General features: G+C 49.6%; 30 non-coding genes across 30 annotated transcripts; all 30 read right to left on the bottom strand.

Moving 5' to 3' along the window:
- Positions 1-114: 114 nt before the first annotated feature.
- On the bottom strand, positions 115-187 carry Trnak-uuu (transfer RNA lysine (anticodon UUU)). Its single transcript has one exon. It is a non-coding gene; the product is annotated as a tRNA-Lys (tRNA).
- Positions 188-725: 538 nt separating this feature from the next.
- On the bottom strand, positions 726-797 carry Trnaf-gaa (transfer RNA phenylalanine (anticodon GAA)). The gene has a single exon. It is a non-coding gene; the product is annotated as a tRNA-Phe (tRNA).
- A 610-nt stretch (positions 798-1,407) lies between these two features.
- Trnas-uga (transfer RNA serine (anticodon UGA)) lies at positions 1,408-1,489 on the bottom strand. The gene has a single exon. It is a non-coding gene; the product is annotated as a tRNA-Ser (tRNA).
- Positions 1,490-2,183: 694 nt separating this feature from the next.
- Positions 2,184-2,263, bottom strand: Trnas-cga (transfer RNA serine (anticodon CGA)). The gene has a single exon. It is a non-coding gene; the product is annotated as a tRNA-Ser (tRNA).
- Positions 2,264-2,400: 137 nt separating this feature from the next.
- On the bottom strand, positions 2,401-2,473 carry Trnak-uuu (transfer RNA lysine (anticodon UUU)). The gene has a single exon. It is a non-coding gene; the product is annotated as a tRNA-Lys (tRNA).
- Positions 2,474-3,012: 539 nt separating this feature from the next.
- Trnaf-gaa (transfer RNA phenylalanine (anticodon GAA)) lies at positions 3,013-3,087 on the bottom strand. Its single transcript has one exon. It is a non-coding gene; the product is annotated as a tRNA-Phe (tRNA).
- A 607-nt stretch (positions 3,088-3,694) lies between these two features.
- Positions 3,695-3,775, bottom strand: Trnas-uga (transfer RNA serine (anticodon UGA)). Its single transcript has one exon. It is a non-coding gene; the product is annotated as a tRNA-Ser (tRNA).
- A 693-nt stretch (positions 3,776-4,468) lies between these two features.
- On the bottom strand, positions 4,469-4,550 carry Trnas-cga (transfer RNA serine (anticodon CGA)). The gene has a single exon. It is a non-coding gene; the product is annotated as a tRNA-Ser (tRNA).
- Positions 4,551-4,688: 138 nt separating this feature from the next.
- Positions 4,689-4,761, bottom strand: Trnak-uuu (transfer RNA lysine (anticodon UUU)). The gene has a single exon. It is a non-coding gene; the product is annotated as a tRNA-Lys (tRNA).
- Positions 4,762-5,300: 539 nt separating this feature from the next.
- Positions 5,301-5,373, bottom strand: Trnaf-gaa (transfer RNA phenylalanine (anticodon GAA)). The gene has a single exon. It is a non-coding gene; the product is annotated as a tRNA-Phe (tRNA).
- A 611-nt stretch (positions 5,374-5,984) lies between these two features.
- On the bottom strand, positions 5,985-6,066 carry Trnas-uga (transfer RNA serine (anticodon UGA)). The gene has a single exon. It is a non-coding gene; the product is annotated as a tRNA-Ser (tRNA).
- Positions 6,067-6,759: 693 nt separating this feature from the next.
- Positions 6,760-6,841, bottom strand: Trnas-cga (transfer RNA serine (anticodon CGA)). The gene has a single exon. It is a non-coding gene; the product is annotated as a tRNA-Ser (tRNA).
- A 138-nt stretch (positions 6,842-6,979) lies between these two features.
- Positions 6,980-7,052, bottom strand: Trnak-uuu (transfer RNA lysine (anticodon UUU)). Its single transcript has one exon. It is a non-coding gene; the product is annotated as a tRNA-Lys (tRNA).
- A 539-nt stretch (positions 7,053-7,591) lies between these two features.
- On the bottom strand, positions 7,592-7,664 carry Trnaf-gaa (transfer RNA phenylalanine (anticodon GAA)). Its single transcript has one exon. It is a non-coding gene; the product is annotated as a tRNA-Phe (tRNA).
- Positions 7,665-8,276: 612 nt separating this feature from the next.
- Positions 8,277-8,358, bottom strand: Trnas-uga (transfer RNA serine (anticodon UGA)). The gene has a single exon. It is a non-coding gene; the product is annotated as a tRNA-Ser (tRNA).
- Positions 8,359-9,052: 694 nt separating this feature from the next.
- Trnas-cga (transfer RNA serine (anticodon CGA)) lies at positions 9,053-9,134 on the bottom strand. The gene has a single exon. It is a non-coding gene; the product is annotated as a tRNA-Ser (tRNA).
- A 138-nt stretch (positions 9,135-9,272) lies between these two features.
- On the bottom strand, positions 9,273-9,345 carry Trnak-uuu (transfer RNA lysine (anticodon UUU)). Its single transcript has one exon. It is a non-coding gene; the product is annotated as a tRNA-Lys (tRNA).
- Positions 9,346-9,884: 539 nt separating this feature from the next.
- Trnaf-gaa (transfer RNA phenylalanine (anticodon GAA)) lies at positions 9,885-9,957 on the bottom strand. The gene has a single exon. It is a non-coding gene; the product is annotated as a tRNA-Phe (tRNA).
- A 611-nt stretch (positions 9,958-10,568) lies between these two features.
- On the bottom strand, positions 10,569-10,650 carry Trnas-uga (transfer RNA serine (anticodon UGA)). Its single transcript has one exon. It is a non-coding gene; the product is annotated as a tRNA-Ser (tRNA).
- Positions 10,651-11,344: 694 nt separating this feature from the next.
- Trnas-cga (transfer RNA serine (anticodon CGA)) lies at positions 11,345-11,426 on the bottom strand. Its single transcript has one exon. It is a non-coding gene; the product is annotated as a tRNA-Ser (tRNA).
- Positions 11,427-11,564: 138 nt separating this feature from the next.
- Trnak-uuu (transfer RNA lysine (anticodon UUU)) lies at positions 11,565-11,637 on the bottom strand. Its single transcript has one exon. It is a non-coding gene; the product is annotated as a tRNA-Lys (tRNA).
- Positions 11,638-12,176: 539 nt separating this feature from the next.
- Positions 12,177-12,249, bottom strand: Trnaf-gaa (transfer RNA phenylalanine (anticodon GAA)). Its single transcript has one exon. It is a non-coding gene; the product is annotated as a tRNA-Phe (tRNA).
- A 611-nt stretch (positions 12,250-12,860) lies between these two features.
- Trnas-uga (transfer RNA serine (anticodon UGA)) lies at positions 12,861-12,942 on the bottom strand. The gene has a single exon. It is a non-coding gene; the product is annotated as a tRNA-Ser (tRNA).
- Positions 12,943-13,636: 694 nt separating this feature from the next.
- Positions 13,637-13,718, bottom strand: Trnas-cga (transfer RNA serine (anticodon CGA)). Its single transcript has one exon. It is a non-coding gene; the product is annotated as a tRNA-Ser (tRNA).
- A 138-nt stretch (positions 13,719-13,856) lies between these two features.
- Positions 13,857-13,929, bottom strand: Trnak-uuu (transfer RNA lysine (anticodon UUU)). The gene has a single exon. It is a non-coding gene; the product is annotated as a tRNA-Lys (tRNA).
- A 539-nt stretch (positions 13,930-14,468) lies between these two features.
- Trnaf-gaa (transfer RNA phenylalanine (anticodon GAA)) lies at positions 14,469-14,541 on the bottom strand. The gene has a single exon. It is a non-coding gene; the product is annotated as a tRNA-Phe (tRNA).
- Positions 14,542-15,152: 611 nt separating this feature from the next.
- Positions 15,153-15,234, bottom strand: Trnas-uga (transfer RNA serine (anticodon UGA)). The gene has a single exon. It is a non-coding gene; the product is annotated as a tRNA-Ser (tRNA).
- Positions 15,235-15,928: 694 nt separating this feature from the next.
- Positions 15,929-16,010, bottom strand: Trnas-cga (transfer RNA serine (anticodon CGA)). The gene has a single exon. It is a non-coding gene; the product is annotated as a tRNA-Ser (tRNA).
- Positions 16,011-16,148: 138 nt separating this feature from the next.
- On the bottom strand, positions 16,149-16,221 carry Trnak-uuu (transfer RNA lysine (anticodon UUU)). The gene has a single exon. It is a non-coding gene; the product is annotated as a tRNA-Lys (tRNA).
- A 539-nt stretch (positions 16,222-16,760) lies between these two features.
- Trnaf-gaa (transfer RNA phenylalanine (anticodon GAA)) lies at positions 16,761-16,833 on the bottom strand. Its single transcript has one exon. It is a non-coding gene; the product is annotated as a tRNA-Phe (tRNA).
- Between the last annotated feature and the right edge of the window lie 581 nt (positions 16,834-17,414).

Raw genomic sequence — 17,414 nt, 5'->3', positions numbered from 1 at the left:
CATGCAACTGCTACCGTTTCAAGCACTGTGGTGTCAGGGAACGGCGTAGCTGCATTATTTTCCGTAGCGTTTCCACCGCTACCAGACGAATCGCTACCAAAGTATTAAAATTTCCGCCCGGACAGGGACTTGAACCCTGGACCCTTAGGTTAAAAGCCTAATGCTCTACCGACTGAGCTATCCGGGCTCACACGAGCCTGCAAAACCTCACACGATGCACAACTATACATTGACTCATGTCCTTTACTGTTGTGCAATCGCTGCATGGGGCCGTTACTAATAAAACGTCGCCTAAATGCTGTCTACAAACTTATCGCGCTAAGCTCGTAACACACTATCGAAGACTGCTGGCACACGATGCAACAACAAATTGCACCAGTTGTTACGTCTCATACGTTGGAGCAGAGAATTTACGTGTTTTGTCGACAATCACTGGGCAATTGGAAAATTCACAAGCATTTCGAATGCAATGTTTTCCACGTTTTCGCTCATTTCACGGTTCCGTTGAAGACGTTCTTCACCACCTGACACAGAAAAAAGAATGCAGTCGGTAGGATATTTTTAATCTTATGCTTCTAAGGGAGTTAGTTGTCTAGTGAGTTCCTCTTATGGCATGCACTAGGCAACCACAACAGCTACAGGAGAGAGTCATTTTTGTTGCCAGCGGTAGTTGCATTATCACAAACGCAGGGTAATTCCGTTGGCGTCGCATCAAAACGAATACCTGCCGAAACCCGGATCGAACCAGGGACCTTTAGATCTTCAGTCTAACACTCTCCCAACTGAGCTATTTCGGCCGACGTTGAAAGCTGACATTTGCATGTGTTCGTTAACCTCTGCCTCGTTGCCAATTTCACAGTCACCTTCGTCTGATAAGACACAGGGACGCTGAAAGGCGAGCAGCCGATGCAGTGAAGTTCCACACACATTTCTTCTGCTTCCGTCATCGTAACAGGCAAACATGTCGACTCGATTCGTGTAATATTGACTTCGCTGACTTGACGTGACGCCACGCTGACGCTAGAAAACCCGTGCTATATCGAAGCCAGGGCAACTCGTGTGCAGAGAACGAGACACAAGAAGGAGTGAGCCTCTCCACCACATGAGAGGCAGTATCTAGCAGATACACACGGTAAAACATTCAACTTGCGATAGCTCATAAATTGCTACAGGTCATCGTCTGCAAGCTAAAATGGACACATCTCCACTGCCCAGTGAGGCACCACTTGTACTAACACCTGGTGGACGGGCTGTGAGACGAGGAGATGAGCTGCGGCTTCTGGGCGCGACTGTAACGCTGCGCCCTGGATCAAATAACACTGCACATTGCTGGTGACCCACGTGTTTAGTAGTGACGCAACTGCTAGGATGCAGCTGAACGTCCGCCTTTGAGAGCGAGAAAATTTGCGCAGTCGGCAGGACTCGAACCTACGCTCCCAGAGGGAATCTGATTTCAAGTCAGACGCCTTAACCACTCGGCCACGACTGCCGGTGGCGGAATCACCTCCCGACAAGTGAAACAGCCATCTTTAGAAGCAATCTGATGGCAGAAGACGGCGTGGCCTCGCTCTTTCCTGTAGGGTTTCCATTAGCCGTTAAGAAAGTGTATTAATTTCGCCTAGACAGGGACTTGAACCCAGGACCCTTTGGTTGAAAACCTAACGCTCTACCGACTCAGCTATGCGGGCCCACGCACGAGCATTATCGTACAGCTGCGTGGTGTGCGAGCGATTCGCATGTCGTAATTACTGGCTTATGGCTCCAATGGCGACTTCACCGACTTCCCACTGACGCACCGCTGACGCTAGTTTTCTGTCGTCTTAAAACGATGGACATACCTCCAAGCAGCTGCGAGATCTTAAGAAAAGAAACGCTGCACCACTGCTTTTGACGCACTCGAATGATTGAAATTGCGATTCTTAAAAAGAAAATGAAATGTCGGCTCTGTCCAACACTTTCGAGCACATCTGTGTACTCACGATCTCAGCGACTGCTTTCTGCAGTCCCAGCGTCAGTGCGAGGTGAACCGATAGGCACAGTAAGCAGCGGTCGTCGCGAAAACTCAGTATTCTTAAAACGGAAATTTTCGTCTTGTTGAGAATGGTGTCACTGGTTGCACCCGCATTCGCGCACGCATGTCACATGTGTGCGAAAATGTTTGCTCCTCTTTACGCAAAACCGCACGCAGCCGTAGGATTCGAACCTACGCTCCCAGAGGGAATCTGATTTCGAGTCAGACGCCTAACCACTCGGCCACGACTGCCGGTAGCGCGGTGCTCTCCCGACACATGCAACTGCTACCGTTTCAAGCACTGTGGTGTCAGGGAACGGCGTAGCTGCATTATTTTCCGTAGCGTTTCCACCGCTACCAGACGAATCGCTACCAAAGTATTAAATTTCCGCCCGGACAGGGACTTGAACCCTGGACCCTTAGGTTAAAAGCCTAATGCTCTACCGACTGAGCTATCCGGGCTCACACGAGCCTGCAAAACCTCACACGATGCACAACTATACATTGACTCATGTCCTTTACTGTTGTGCAATCGCTGCATGGGGCCGTTACTAATAAAACGTCGCCTAAATGCTGTCTACAAACTTATCGCGCTAAGCTCGTAACACACTATCGAAGACTGCTGGCACACGATGCAACAACAAATTGCACCAGTTGTTACGTCTCATACGTTGGAGCAGAGAATTTACGTGTTTTGTCGACAATCACTGGGCAATTGGAAAATTCACAAGCATTTCGAATGCAATGTTTTCCACGTTTTCGCTCATTTCACGGTTCCGTTGAAGACGTTCTTCACCACCTGACACAGAAAAAAGAATGCAGTCGGTAGGATATTTTTAATTCTTATGCTTCTAAGGGAGTTAGTTGTCTAGTGAGTTCCTCTTATGGCATGCACTAGGCAACCACAACAGCTACAGGAGAGAGTCATTTTTGTTGCCAGCGGTAGTTGCATTATCACAAACGCAGGGTAATTCCGTTGGCGTCGCATCAAAACGAATACCTGCCGAAACCCGGGATCGAACCAGGGACCTTTAGATCTTCAGTCTAACGCTCTCCCAACTGAGCTATTCGCCGACGTTGAAAGCTGACATTTGCATGTGTTCGTTAACCTCTGCCTCGTTGCCAATTTCACAGTCACCTTCGTCTGATAAGACACAGGGACGCTGAAAGGCGAGCAGCCGATGCAGTGAAGTTCCACACACATTTCTTCTGCTTCCGTCATCGTAACAGGCAAACATGTCGACTCGATTCGTGTAATATTGACTTCGCTGACTTGACGTGACGCCACGCTGACGCTAGAAAACCCGTGCTATATCGAAGCCAGGGGCAACTCGTGTGCAGAGAACGAGACACAAGAAGGAGTGAGCCTCTCCACCACATGAGAGGCAGTATCTAGCAGATACACACGGTAAAACATTCAACTTGCGATAGCTCATAAATTGCTACAGGTCATCGTCTGCAAGCTAAAATGGACACATCTCCACTGCCCAGTGAGGCACCACTTGTACTAACACCTGGTGGACGGCTGTGAGACGAGGAGATGAGCTGCGGCTTCTGGGCGCGACTGTAACGCTGCGCCCTGGATCAAATAACACTGCACATTGCTGGTGACCCACGTGTTTAGTAGTGACGCAACTGCTAGGATGCAGCTGAACGTCCGCCTTTTGAGAGCGAGAAAATTTGCGCAGTCGGCAGGACTCGAACCTACGCTCCAGAGGGAATCTGATTTCAAGTCAGACGCCTTAACCACTCGGCCACGACTGCCGGTGGCGGAATCACCTCCCGACAAGTGAAACAGCCATCTTTAGAAGCAATCTGATGGCAGAAGACGGCGTGGCCTCGCTCTTTCCTGTAGGGTTTCCATTAGCCGTTAAGAAAGTGTATTAATTTCGCCTAGACAGGGACTTGAACCCAGGACCCTTTGTTGAAAACCTAACGCTCTACCGACTCAGCTATGCGGGCCACGCACGAGCATTATCGTACAGCTGCGTGGTGTGCGAGCGATTCGCATGTCGTAATTACTGGCTTATGGCTCCAATGGCGACTTCACCGACTTCCCACTGACGCACCGCTGACGCTAGTTTTCTGTCGTCTTAAAACGATGGACATACCTCCAAGCAGCTGCGAGATCTTAAGAAAAGAAACGCTGCACCACTGCTTTTGACGCACTCGAATGATTGAAATTGCGATTCTTAAAAAGAAAATGAAATGTCGGCTCTGTCCAACACTTTCGAGCACATCTGTGTACTCACGATCTCAGCGACTGCTTTTCTGCAGTCCCAGCGTCAGTGCGAGGTGAACCGATAGGCACAGTAAGCAGCGGTCGTCGCGAAAACTCAGTATTCTTAAAACGGAAATTTTCGTCTTGTTGAGAATGGTGTCACTGGTTGCACCCGCATTCGCGCACGCATGTCACATGTGTGCGAAAATGTTTGCTCCTCTTTACGCAAAACCGCACGCAGCCGGTAGGATTCGAACCTACGCTCCCAGAGGGAATCTGATTTCGAGTCAGACGCCTTAACCACTCGGCCACGACTGCCGGTAGCGCGGTGCTCTCCCGACACATGCAACTGCTACCGTTTCAAGCACTGTGGTGTCAGGGAACGGCGTAGCTGCATTATTTTCCGTAGCGTTTCCACCGCTACCAGACGAATCGCTACCAAAGTATTAAAATTTCCGCCCGGACAGGGACTTGAACCCTGGACCCTTAGGTTAAAAGCCTAATGCTCTACCGACTGAGCTATCCGGGCTCACACGAGCCTGCAAAACCTCACACGATGCACAACTATACATTGACTCATGTCCTTTACTGTTGTGCAATCGCTGCATGGGGCCGTTACTAATAAAACGTCGCCTAAATGCTGTCTACAAACTTATCGCGCTAAGCTCGTAACACACTATCGAAGACTGCTGGCACACGATGCAACAACAAATTGCACCAGTTGTTACGTCTCATACGTTGGAGCAGAGAATTTACGTGTTTTGTCGACAATCACTGGGCAATTGGAAAATTCACAAGCATTTCGAATGCAATGTTTTCCACGTTTTCGCTCATTTCACGGTTCCGTTGAAGACGTTCTTCACCACCTGACACAGAAAAAAGAATGCAGTCGGTAGGATATTTTTAATTCTTATGCTTCTAAGGGAGTTAGTTGTCTAGTGAGTTCCTCTTATGGCATGCACTAGGCAACCACAACAGCTACAGGAGAGAGTCATTTTTGTTGCCAGCGGTAGTTGCATTATCACAAACGCAGGGTAATTCCGTTGGCGTCGCATCAAAACGAATACCTGCCGAAACCCGGGATCGAACCAGGGACCTTTAGATCTTCAGTCTAACGCTCTCCCAACTGAGCTATTTCGGCCGACGTTGAAAGCTGACATTTGCATGTGTTCGTTAACCTCTGCCTCGTTGCCAATTTCACAGTCACCTTCGTCTGATAAGACACAGGGACGCTGAAAGGCGAGCAGCCGATGCAGTGAAGTTCCACACACATTTCTTCTGCTTCCGTCATCGTAACAGGCAAACATGTCGACTCGATTCGTGTAATATTGACTTCGCTGACTTGACGTGACGCCACGCTGACGCTAGAAAACCCGTGCTATATCGAAGCCAGGGGCAACTCGTGTGCAGAGAACGAGACACAAGAAGGAGTGAGCCTCTCCACCACATGAGAGGCAGTATCTAGCAGATACACACGGTAAAACATTCAACTTGCGATAGCTCATAAATTGCTACAGGTCATCGTCTGCAAGCTAAAATGGACACATCTCCACTGCCCAGTGAGGCACCACTTGTACTAACACCTGGTGGACGGCTGTGAGACGAGGAGATGAGCTGCGGCTTCTGGGCGCGACTGTAACGCTGCGCCCTGGATCAAATAACACTGCACATTGCTGGTGACCCACGTGTTTAGTAGTGACGCAACTGCTAGGATGCAGCTGAACGTCCGCCTTTTGAGAGCGAGAAAATTTGCGCAGTCGGCAGGACTCGAACCTACGCTCCCAGAGGGAATCTGATTTCAAGTCAGACGCCTTAACCACTCGGCCACGACTGCCGGTGGCGGAATCACCTCCCGACAAGTGAAACAGCCATCTTTAGAAGCAATCTGATGGCAGAAGACGGCGTGGCCTCGCTCTTTCCTGTAGGGTTTCCATTAGCCGTTAAGAAAGTGTATTAATTTCGCCTAGACAGGGACTTGAACCCAGGACCCTTTGGTTGAAAACCTAACGCTCTACCGACTCAGCTATGCGGGCCCACGCACGAGCATTATCGTACAGCTGCGTGGTGTGCGAGCGATTCGCATGTCGTAATTACTGGCTTATGGCTCCAATGGCGACTTCACCGACTTCCCACTGACGCACCGCTGACGCTAGTTTCTGTCGTCTTAAAACGATGGACATACCTCCAAGCAGCTGCGAGATCTTAAGAAAAGAAACGCTGCACCACTGCTTTTGACGCACTCGAATGATTGAAATTGCGATTCTTAAAAAGAAAATGAAATGTCGGCTCTGTCCAACACTTTCGAGCACATCTGTGTACTCACGATCTCAGCGACTGCTTTCTGCAGTCCCAGCGTCAGTGCGAGGTGAACCGATAGGCACAGTAAGCAGCGGTCGTCGCGAAAACTCAGTATTCTTAAAACGGAAATTTTCGTCTTGTTGAGAATGGTGTCACTGGTTGCACCCGCATTCGCGCACGCATGTCACATGTGTGCGAAAATGTTTGCTCCTCTTTACGCAAAACCGCACGCAGCCGGTAGGATTCGAACCTACGCTCCCAGAGGGAATCTGATTTCGAGTCAGACGCCTTAACCACTCGGCCACGACTGCCGGTAGCGCGGTGCTCTCCCGACACATGCAACTGCTACCGTTTCAAGCACTGTGGTGTCAGGGAACGGCGTAGCTGCATTATTTTCCGTAGCGTTTCCACCGCTACCAGACGAATCGCTACCAAAGTATTAAAATTTCCGCCCGGACAGGGACTTGAACCCTGGACCCTTAGGTTAAAAGCCTAATGCTCTACCGACTGAGCTATCCGGGCTCACACGAGCCTGCAAAACCTCACACGATGCACAACTATACATTGACTCATGTCCTTTACTGTTGTGCAATCGCTGCATGGGGCCGTTACTAATAAAACGTCGCCTAAATGCTGTCTACAAACTTATCGCGCTAAGCTCGTAACACACTATCGAAGACTGCTGGCACACGATGCAACAACAAATTGCACCAGTTGTTACGTCTCATACGTTGGAGCAGAGAATTTACGTGTTTTGTCGACAATCACTGGGCAATTGGAAAATTCACAAGCATTTCGAATGCAATGTTTTCCACGTTTTCGCTCATTTCACGGTTCCGTTGAAGACGTTCTTCACCACCTGACACAGAAAAAAGAATGCAGTCGGTAGGATATTTTTAATTCTTATGCTTCTAAGGGAGTTAGTTGTCTAGTGAGTTCCTCTTATGGCATGCACTAGGCAACCACAACAGCTACAGGAGAGAGTCATTTTTGTTGCCAGCGGTAGTTGCATTATCACAAACGCAGGGTAATTCCGTTGGCGTCGCATCAAAACGAATACCTGCCGAAACCCGGGATCGAACCAGGGACCTTTAGATCTTCAGTCTAACGCTCTCCCAACTGAGCTATTTCGGCCGACGTTGAAAGCTGACATTTGCATGTGTTCGTTAACCTCTGCCTCGTTGCCAATTTCACAGTCACCTTCGTCTGATAAGACACAGGGACGCTGAAAGGCGAGCAGCCGATGCAGTGAAGTTCCACACACATTTCTTCTGCTTCCGTCATCGTAACAGGCAAACATGTCGACTCGATTCGTGTAATATTGACTTCGCTGACTTGACGTGACGCCACGCTGACGCTAGAAAAACCCGTGCTATATCGAAGCCAGGGGCAACTCGTGTGCAGAGAACGAGACACAAGAAGGAGTGAGCCTCTCCACCACATGAGAGGCAGTATCTAGCAGATACACACGGTAAAACATTCAACTTGCGATAGCTCATAAATTGCTACAGGTCATCGTCTGCAAGCTAAAATGGACACATCTCCACTGCCCAGTGAGGCACCACTTGTACTAACACCTGGTGGACGGCTGTGAGACGAGGAGATGAGCTGCGGCTTCTGGGCGCGACTGTAACGCTGCGCCCTGGATCAAATAACACTGCACATTGCTGGTGACCCACGTGTTTAGTAGTGACGCAACTGCTAGGATGCAGCTGAACGTCCGCCTTTTGAGAGCGAGAAAATTTGCGCAGTCGGCAGGACTCGAACCTACGCTCCCAGAGGGAATCTGATTTCAAGTCAGACGCCTTAACCACTCGGCCACGACTGCCGGTGGCGGAATCACCTCCCGACAAGTGAAACAGCCATCTTTAGAAGCAATCTGATGGCAGAAGACGGCGTGGCCTCGCTCTTTCCTGTAGGGTTTCCATTAGCCGTTAAGAAAGTGTATTAATTTCGCCTAGACAGGGACTTGAACCCAGGACCCTTTGGTTGAAAACCTAACGCTCTACCGACTCAGCTATGCGGGCCCACGCACGAGCATTATCGTACAGCTGCGTGGTGTGCGAGCGATTCGCATGTCGTAATTACTGGCTTATGGCTCCAATGGCGACTTCACCGACTTCCCACTGACGCACCGCTGACGCTAGTTTTCTGTCGTCTTAAAACGATGGACATACCTCCAAGCAGCTGCGAGATCTTAAGAAAAGAAACGCTGCACCACTGCTTTTGACGCACTCGAATGATTGAAATTGCGATTCTTAAAAAGAAAATGAAATGTCGGCTCTGTCCAACACTTTCGAGCACATCTGTGTACTCACGATCTCAGCGACTGCTTTCTGCAGTCCCAGCGTCAGTGCGAGGTGAACCGATAGGCACAGTAAGCAGCGGTCGTCGCGAAAACTCAGTATTCTTAAAACGGAAATTTTCGTCTTGTTGAGAATGGTGTCACTGGTTGCACCCGCATTCGCGCACGCATGTCACATGTGTGCGAAAATGTTTGCTCCTCTTTACGCAAAACCGCACGCAGCCGGTAGGATTCGAACCTACGCTCCCAGAGGGAATCTGATTTCGAGTCAGACGCCTTAACCACTCGGCCACGACTGCCGGTAGCGCGGTGCTCTCCCGACACATGCAACTGCTACCGTTTCAAGCACTGTGGTGTCAGGGAACGGCGTAGCTGCATTATTTTCCGTAGCGTTTCCACCGCTACCAGACGAATCGCTACCAAAGTATTAAAATTTCCGCCCGGACAGGGACTTGAACCCTGGACCCTTAGGTTAAAAGCCTAATGCTCTACCGACTGAGCTATCCGGGCTCACACGAGCCTGCAAAACCTCACACGATGCACAACTATACATTGACTCATGTCCTTTACTGTTGTGCAATCGCTGCATGGGGCCGTTACTAATAAAACGTCGCCTAAATGCTGTCTACAAACTTATCGCGCTAAGCTCGTAACACACTATCGAAGACTGCTGGCACACGATGCAACAACAAATTGCACCAGTTGTTACGTCTCATACGTTGGAGCAGAGAATTTACGTGTTTTGTCGACAATCACTGGGCAATTGGAAAATTCACAAGCATTTCGAATGCAATGTTTTCCACGTTTTCGCTCATTTCACGGTTCCGTTGAAGACGTTCTTCACCACCTGACACAGAAAAAAGAATGCAGTCGGTAGGATATTTTTAATTCTTATGCTTCTAAGGGAGTTAGTTGTCTAGTGAGTTCCTCTTATGGCATGCACTAGGCAACCACAACAGCTACAGGAGAGAGTCATTTTTGTTGCCAGCGGTAGTTGCATTATCACAAACGCAGGGTAATTCCGTTGGCGTCGCATCAAAACGAATACCTGCCGAAACCCGGGATCGAACCAGGGACCTTTAGATCTTCAGTCTAACGCTCTCCCAACTGAGCTATTTCGGCCGACGTTGAAAGCTGACATTTGCATGTGTTCGTTAACCTCTGCCTCGTTGCCAATTTCACAGTCACCTTCGTCTGATAAGACACAGGGACGCTGAAAGGCGAGCAGCCGATGCAGTGAAGTTCCACACACATTTCTTCTGCTTCCGTCATCGTAACAGGCAAACATGTCGACTCGATTCGTGTAATATTGACTTCGCTGACTTGACGTGACGCCACGCTGACGCTAGAAAACCCGTGCTATATCGAAGCCAGGGGCAACTCGTGTGCAGAGAACGAGACACAAGAAGGAGTGAGCCTCTCCACCACATGAGAGGCAGTATCTAGCAGATACACACGGTAAAACATTCAACTTGCGATAGCTCATAAATTGCTACAGGTCATCGTCTGCAAGCTAAAATGGACACATCTCCACTGCCCAGTGAGGCACCACTTGTACTAACACCTGGTGGACGGCTGTGAGACGAGGAGATGAGCTGCGGCTTCTGGGCGCGACTGTAACGCTGCGCCCTGGATCAAATAACACTGCACATTGCTGGTGACCCACGTGTTTAGTAGTGACGCAACTGCTAGGATGCAGCTGAACGTCCGCCTTTTGAGAGCGAGAAAATTTGCGCAGTCGGCAGGACTCGAACCTACGCTCCCAGAGGGAATCTGATTTCAAGTCAGACGCCTTAACCACTCGGCCACGACTGCCGGTGGCGGAATCACCTCCCGACAAGTGAAACAGCCATCTTTAGAAGCAATCTGATGGCAGAAGACGGCGTGGCCTCGCTCTTTCCTGTAGGGTTTCCATTAGCCGTTAAGAAAGTGTATTAATTTCGCCTAGACAGGGACTTGAACCCAGGACCCTTTGGTTGAAAACCTAACGCTCTACCGACTCAGCTATGCGGGCCCACGCACGAGCATTATCGTACAGCTGCGTGGTGTGCGAGCGATTCGCATGTCGTAATTACTGGCTTATGGCTCCAATGGCGACTTCACCGACTTCCCACTGACGCACCGCTGACGCTAGTTTTCTGTCGTCTTAAAACGATGGACATACCTCCAAGCAGCTGCGAGATCTTAAGAAAAGAAACGCTGCACCACTGCTTTTGACGCACTCGAATGATTGAAATTGCGATTCTTAAAAAGAAAATGAAATGTCGGCTCTGTCCAACACTTTCGAGCACATCTGTGTACTCACGATCTCAGCGACTGCTTTCTGCAGTCCCAGCGTCAGTGCGAGGTGAACCGATAGGCACAGTAAGCAGCGGTCGTCGCGAAAACTCAGTATTCTTAAAACGGAAATTTTCGTCTTGTTGAGAATGGTGTCACTGGTTGCACCCGCATTCGCGCACGCATGTCACATGTGTGCGAAAATGTTTGCTCCTCTTTACGCAAAACCGCACGCAGCCGGTAGGATTCGAACCTACGCTCCCAGAGGGAATCTGATTTCGAGTCAGACGCCTTAACCACTCGGCCACGACTGCCGGTAGCGCGGTGCTCTCCCGACACATGCAACTGCTACCGTTTCAAGCACTGTGGTGTCAGGGAACGGCGTAGCTGCATTATTTTCCGTAGCGTTTCCACCGCTACCAGACGAATCGCTACCAAAGTATTAAAATTTCCGCCCGGACAGGGACTTGAACCCTGGACCCTTAGGTTAAAAGCCTAATGCTCTACCGACTGAGCTATCCGGGCTCACACGAGCCTGCAAAACCTCACACGATGCACAACTATACATTGACTCATGTCCTTTACTGTTGTGCAATCGCTGCATGGGGCCGTTACTAATAAAACGTCGCCTAAATGCTGTCTACAAACTTATCGCGCTAAGCTCGTAACACACTATCGAAGACTGCTGGCACACGATGCAACAACAAATTGCACCAGTTGTTACGTCTCATACGTTGGAGCAGAGAATTTACGTGTTTTGTCGACAATCACTGGGCAATTGGAAAATTCACAAGCATTTCGAATGCAATGTTTTCCACGTTTTCGCTCATTTCACGGTTCCGTTGAAGACGTTCTTCACCACCTGACACAGAAAAAAGAATGCAGTCGGTAGGATATTTTTAATTCTTATGCTTCTAAGGGAGTTAGTTGTCTAGTGAGTTCCTCTTATGGCATGCACTAGGCAACCACAACAGCTACAGGAGAGAGTCATTTTTGTTGCCAGCGGTAGTTGCATTATCACAAACGCAGGGTAATTCCGTTGGCGTCGCATCAAAACGAATACCTGCCGAAACCCGGGATCGAACCAGGGACCTTTAGATCTTCAGTCTAACGCTCTCCCAACTGAGCTATTTCGGCCGACGTTGAAAGCTGACATTTGCATGTGTTCGTTAACCTCTGCCTCGTTGCCAATTTCACAGTCACCTTCGTCTGATAAGACACAGGGACGCTGAAAGGCGAGCAGCCGATGCAGTGAAGTTCCACACACATTTCTTCTGCTTCCGTCATCGTAACAGGCAAACATGTCGACTCGATTCGTGTAATATTGACTTCGCTGACTTGACGTGACGCCACGCTGACGCTAGAAAACCCGTGCTATATCGAAGCCAGGGGCAACTCGTGTGCAGAGAACGAGACACAAGAAGGAGTGAGCCTCTCCACCACATGAGAGGCAGTATCTAGCAGATACACACGGTAAAACATTCAACTTGCGATAGCTCATAAATTGCTACAGGTCATCGTCTGCAAGCTAAAATGGACACATCTCCACTGCCCAGTGAGGCACCACTTGTACTAACACCTGGTGGACGGCTGTGAGACGAGGAGATGAGCTGCGGCTTCTGGGCGCGACTGTAACGCTGCGCCCTGGATCAAATAACACTGCACATTGCTGGTGACCCACGTGTTTAGTAGTGACGCAACTGCTAGGATGCAGCTGAACGTCCGCCTTTTGAGAGCGAGAAAATTTGCGCAGTCGGCAGGACTCGAACCTACGCTCCCAGAGGGAATCTGATTTCAAGTCAGACGCCTTAACCACTCGGCCACGACTGCCGGTGGCGGAATCACCTCCCGACAAGTGAAACAGCCATCTTTAGAAGCAATCTGATGGCAGAAGACGGCGTGGCCTCGCTCTTTCCTGTAGGGTTTCCATTAGCCGTTAAGAAAGTGTATTAATTTCGCCTAGACAGGGACTTGAACCCAGGACCCTTTGGTTGAAAACCTAACGCTCTACCGACTCAGCTATGCGGGCCCACGCACGAGCATTATCGTACAGCTGCGTGGTGTGCGAGCGATTCGCATGTCGTAATTACTGGCTTATGGCTCCAATGGCGACTTCACCGACTTCCCACTGACGCACCGCTGACGCTAGTTTTCTGTCGTCTTAAAACGATGGACATACCTCCAAGCAGCTGCGAGATCTTAAGAAAAGAAACGCTGCACCACTGCTTTTGACGCACTCGAATGATTGAAATTGCGATTCTTAAAAAGAAAATGAAATGTCGGCTCTGTCCAACACTTTCGAGCACATCTGTGTACTCACGATCTCAGCGACTGCTTTCTGCAGTCCCAGCGTCAGTGCGAGGTGAACCGATAGGCACAGTAAGCAGCGGTCGTCGCGAAAACTCAGTATTCTTAAAACGGAAATTTTCGTCTTGTTGAGAATGGTGTCACTGGTTGCACCCGCATTCGCGCACGCATGTCACATGTGTGCGAAAATGTTTGCTCCTCTTTACGCAAAACCGCACGCAGCCGGTAGGATTCGAACCTACGCTCCCAGAGGGAATCTGATTTCGAGTCAGACGCCTTAACCACTCGGCCACGACTGCCGGTAGCGCGGTGCTCTCCCGACACATGCAACTGCTACCGTTTCAAGCACTGTGGTGTCAGGGAACGGCGTAGCTGCATTATTTTCCGTAGCGTTTCCACCGCTACCAGACGAATCGCTACCAAAGTATTAAAATTTCCGCCCGGACAGGGACTTGAACCCTGGACCCTTAGGTTAAAAGCCTAATGCTCTACCGACTGAGCTATCCGGGCTCACACGAGCCTGCAAAACCTCACACGATGCACAACTATACATTGACTCATGTCCTTTACTGTTGTGCAATCGCTGCATGGGGCCGTTACTAATAAAACGTCGCCTAAATGCTGTCTACAAACTTATCGCGCTAAGCTCGTAACACACTATCGAAGACTGCTGGCACACGATGCAACAACAAATTGCACCAGTTGTTACGTCTCATACGTTGGAGCAGAGAATTTACGTGTTTTGTCGACAATCACTGGGCAATTGGAAAATTCACAAGCATTTCGAATGCAATGTTTTCCACGTTTTCGCTCATTTCACGGTTCCGTTGAAGACGTTCTTCACCACCTGACACAGAAAAAAGAATGCAGTCGGTAGGATATTTTTAATTCTTATGCTTCTAAGGGAGTTAGTTGTCTAGTGAGTTCCTCTTATGGCATGCACTAGGCAACCACAACAGCTACAGGAGAGAGTCATTTTTGTTGCCAGCGGTAGTTGCATTATCACAAACGCAGGGTAATTCCGTTGGCGTCGCATCAAAACGAATACCTGCCGAAACCCGGGATCGAACCAGGGACCTTTAGATCTTCAGTCTAACGCTCTCCCAACTGAGCTATTTCGGCCGACGTTGAAAGCTGACATTTGCATGTGTTCGTTAACCTCTGCCTCGTTGCCAATTTCACAGTCACCTTCGTCTGATAAGACACAGGGACGCTGAAAGGCGAGCAGCCGATGCAGTGAAGTTCCACACACATTTCTTCTGCTTCCGTCATCGTAACAGGCAAACATGTCGACTCGATTCGTGTAATATTGACTTCGCTGACTTGACGTGACGCCACGCTGACGCTAGAAAACCCGTGCTATATCGAAGCCAGGGGCAACTCGTGTGCAGAGAACGAGACACAAGAAGGAGTGAGCCTCTCCACCACATGAGAGGCAGTATCTAGCAGATACACACGGTAAAACATTCAACTTGCGATAGCTCATAAATTGCTACAGGTCATCGTCTGCAAGCTAAAATGGACACATCTCCACTGCCCAGTGAGGCACCACTTGTACTAACACCTGGTGGACGGCTGTGAGACGAGGAGATGAGCTGCGGCTTCTGGGCGCGACTGTAACGCTGCGCCCTGGATCAAATAACACTGCACATTGCTGGTGACCCACGTGTTTAGTAGTGACGCAACTGCTAGGATGCAGCTGAACGTCCGCCTTTTGAGAGCGAGAAAATTTGCGCAGTCGGCAGGACTCGAACCTACGCTCCCAGAGGGAATCTGATTTCAAGTCAGACGCCTTAACCACTCGGCCACGACTGCCGGTGGCGGAATCACCTCCCGACAAGTGAAACAGCCATCTTTAGAAGCAATCTGATGGCAGAAGACGGCGTGGCCTCGCTCTTTCCTGTAGGGTTTCCATTAGCCGTTAAGAAAGTGTATTAATTTCGCCTAGACAGGGACTTGAACCCAGGACCCTTTGGTTGAAAACCTAACGCTCTACCGACTCAGCTATGCGGGCCCACGCACGAGCATTATCGTACAGCTGCGTGGTGTGCGAGCGATTCGCATGTCGTAATTACTGGCTTATGGCTCCAATGGCGACTTCACCGACTTCCCACTGACGCACCGCTGACGCTAGTTTTCTGTCGTCTTAAAACGATGGACATACCTCCAAGCAGCTGCGAGATCTTAAGAAAAGAAACGCTGCACCACTGCTTTTGACGCACTCGAATGATTGAAATTGCGATTCTTAAAAAGAAAATGAAATGTCGGCTCTGTCCAACACTTTCGAGCACATCTGTGTACTCACGATCTCAGCGACTGCTTTCTGCAGTCCCAGCGTCAGTGCGAGGTGAACCGATAGGCACAGTAAGCAGCGGTCGTCGCGAAAACTCAGTATTCTTAAAACGGAAATTTTCGTCTTGTTGAGAATGGTGTCACTGGTTGCACCCGCATTCGCGCACGCATGTCACATGTGTGCGAAAATGTTTGCTCCTCTTTACGCAAAACCGCACGCAGCCGGTAGGATTCGAACCTACGCTCCCAGAGGGAATCTGATTTCGAGTCAGACGCCTTAACCACTCGGCCACGACTGCCGGTAGCGCGGTGCTCTCCCGACACATGCAACTGCTACCGTTTCAAGCACTGTGGTGTCAGGGAACGGCGTAGCTGCATTATTTTCCGTAGCGTTTCCACCGCTACCAGACGAATCGCTACCAAAGTATTAAAATTTCCGCCCGGACAGGGACTTGAACCCTGGACCCTTAGGTTAAAAGCCTAATGCTCTACCGACTGAGCTATCCGGGCTCACACGAGCCTGCAAAACCTCACACGATGCACAACTATACATTGACTCATGTCCTTTACTGTTGTGCAATCGCTGCATGGGGCCGTTACTAATAAAACGTCGCCTAAATGCTGTCTACAAACTTATCGCGCTAAGCTCGTAACACACTATCGAAGACTGCTGGCACACGATGCAACAACAAATTGCACCAGTTGTTACGTCTCATACGTTGGAGCAGAGAATTTACGTGTTTTGTCGACAATCACTGGGCAATTGGAAAATTCACAAGCATTTCGAATGCAATGTTTTCCACGTTTTCGCTCATTTCACGGTTCCGTTGAAGACGTTCTTCACCACCTGACACAGAAAAAAGAATGCAGTCGGTAGGATATTTTTAATTCTTATGCTTCTAAGGGAGTTAGTTGTCTAGTGAGTTCCTCTTATGGCATGCACTAGGCAACCACAACAGCTACAGGAGAGAGTCATTTTTGTTGCCAGCGGTAGTTGCATTATCACAAACGCAGGGTAATTCCGTTGGCGTCGCATCAAAACGAATACCTGCCGAAACCCGGGATCGAACCAGGGACCTTTAGATCTTCAGTCTAACGCTCTCCCAACTGAGCTATTTCGGCCGACGTTGAAAGCTGACATTTGCATGTGTTCGTTAACCTCTGCCTCGTTGCCAATTTCACAGTCACCTTCGTCTGATAAGACACAGGGACGCTGAAAGGCGAGCAGCCGATGCAGTGAAGTTCCACACACATTTCTTCTGCTTCCGTCATCGTAACAGGCAAACATGTCGACTCGATTCGTGTAATATTGACTTCGCTGACTTGACGTGACGCCACGCTGACGCTAGAAAACCCGTGCTATATCGAAGCCAGGGGCAACTCGTGTGCAGAGAACGAGACACAAGAAGGAGTGAGCCTCTCCACCACATGAGAGGCAGTATCTAGCAGATACACACGGTAAAACATTCAACTTGCGATAGCTCATAAATTGCTACAGGTCATCGTCTGCAAGCTAAAATGGACACATCTCCACTGCCCAGTGAGGCACCACTTGTACTAACACCTGGTGGACGGCTGTGAGACGAGGAGATGAGCTGCGGCTTCTGGGCGCGACTGTAACGCTGCGCCCTGGATCAAATAACACTGCACATTGCTGGTGACCCACGTGTTTAGTAGTGACGCAACTGCTAGGATGCAGCTGA

The sequence above is a fragment of the Schistocerca cancellata genome, unplaced genomic scaffold (assembly GCF_023864275.1).
Source record: "Schistocerca cancellata isolate TAMUIC-IGC-003103 unplaced genomic scaffold, iqSchCanc2.1 HiC_scaffold_55, whole genome shotgun sequence".
Classification (NCBI taxonomy): Eukaryota; Metazoa; Arthropoda; class Insecta; order Orthoptera; family Acrididae; genus Schistocerca; species Schistocerca cancellata.
Note: the sequence above shows the minus strand (reverse complement) of the source record. Positions and strands in the feature narration are given on the sequence as shown.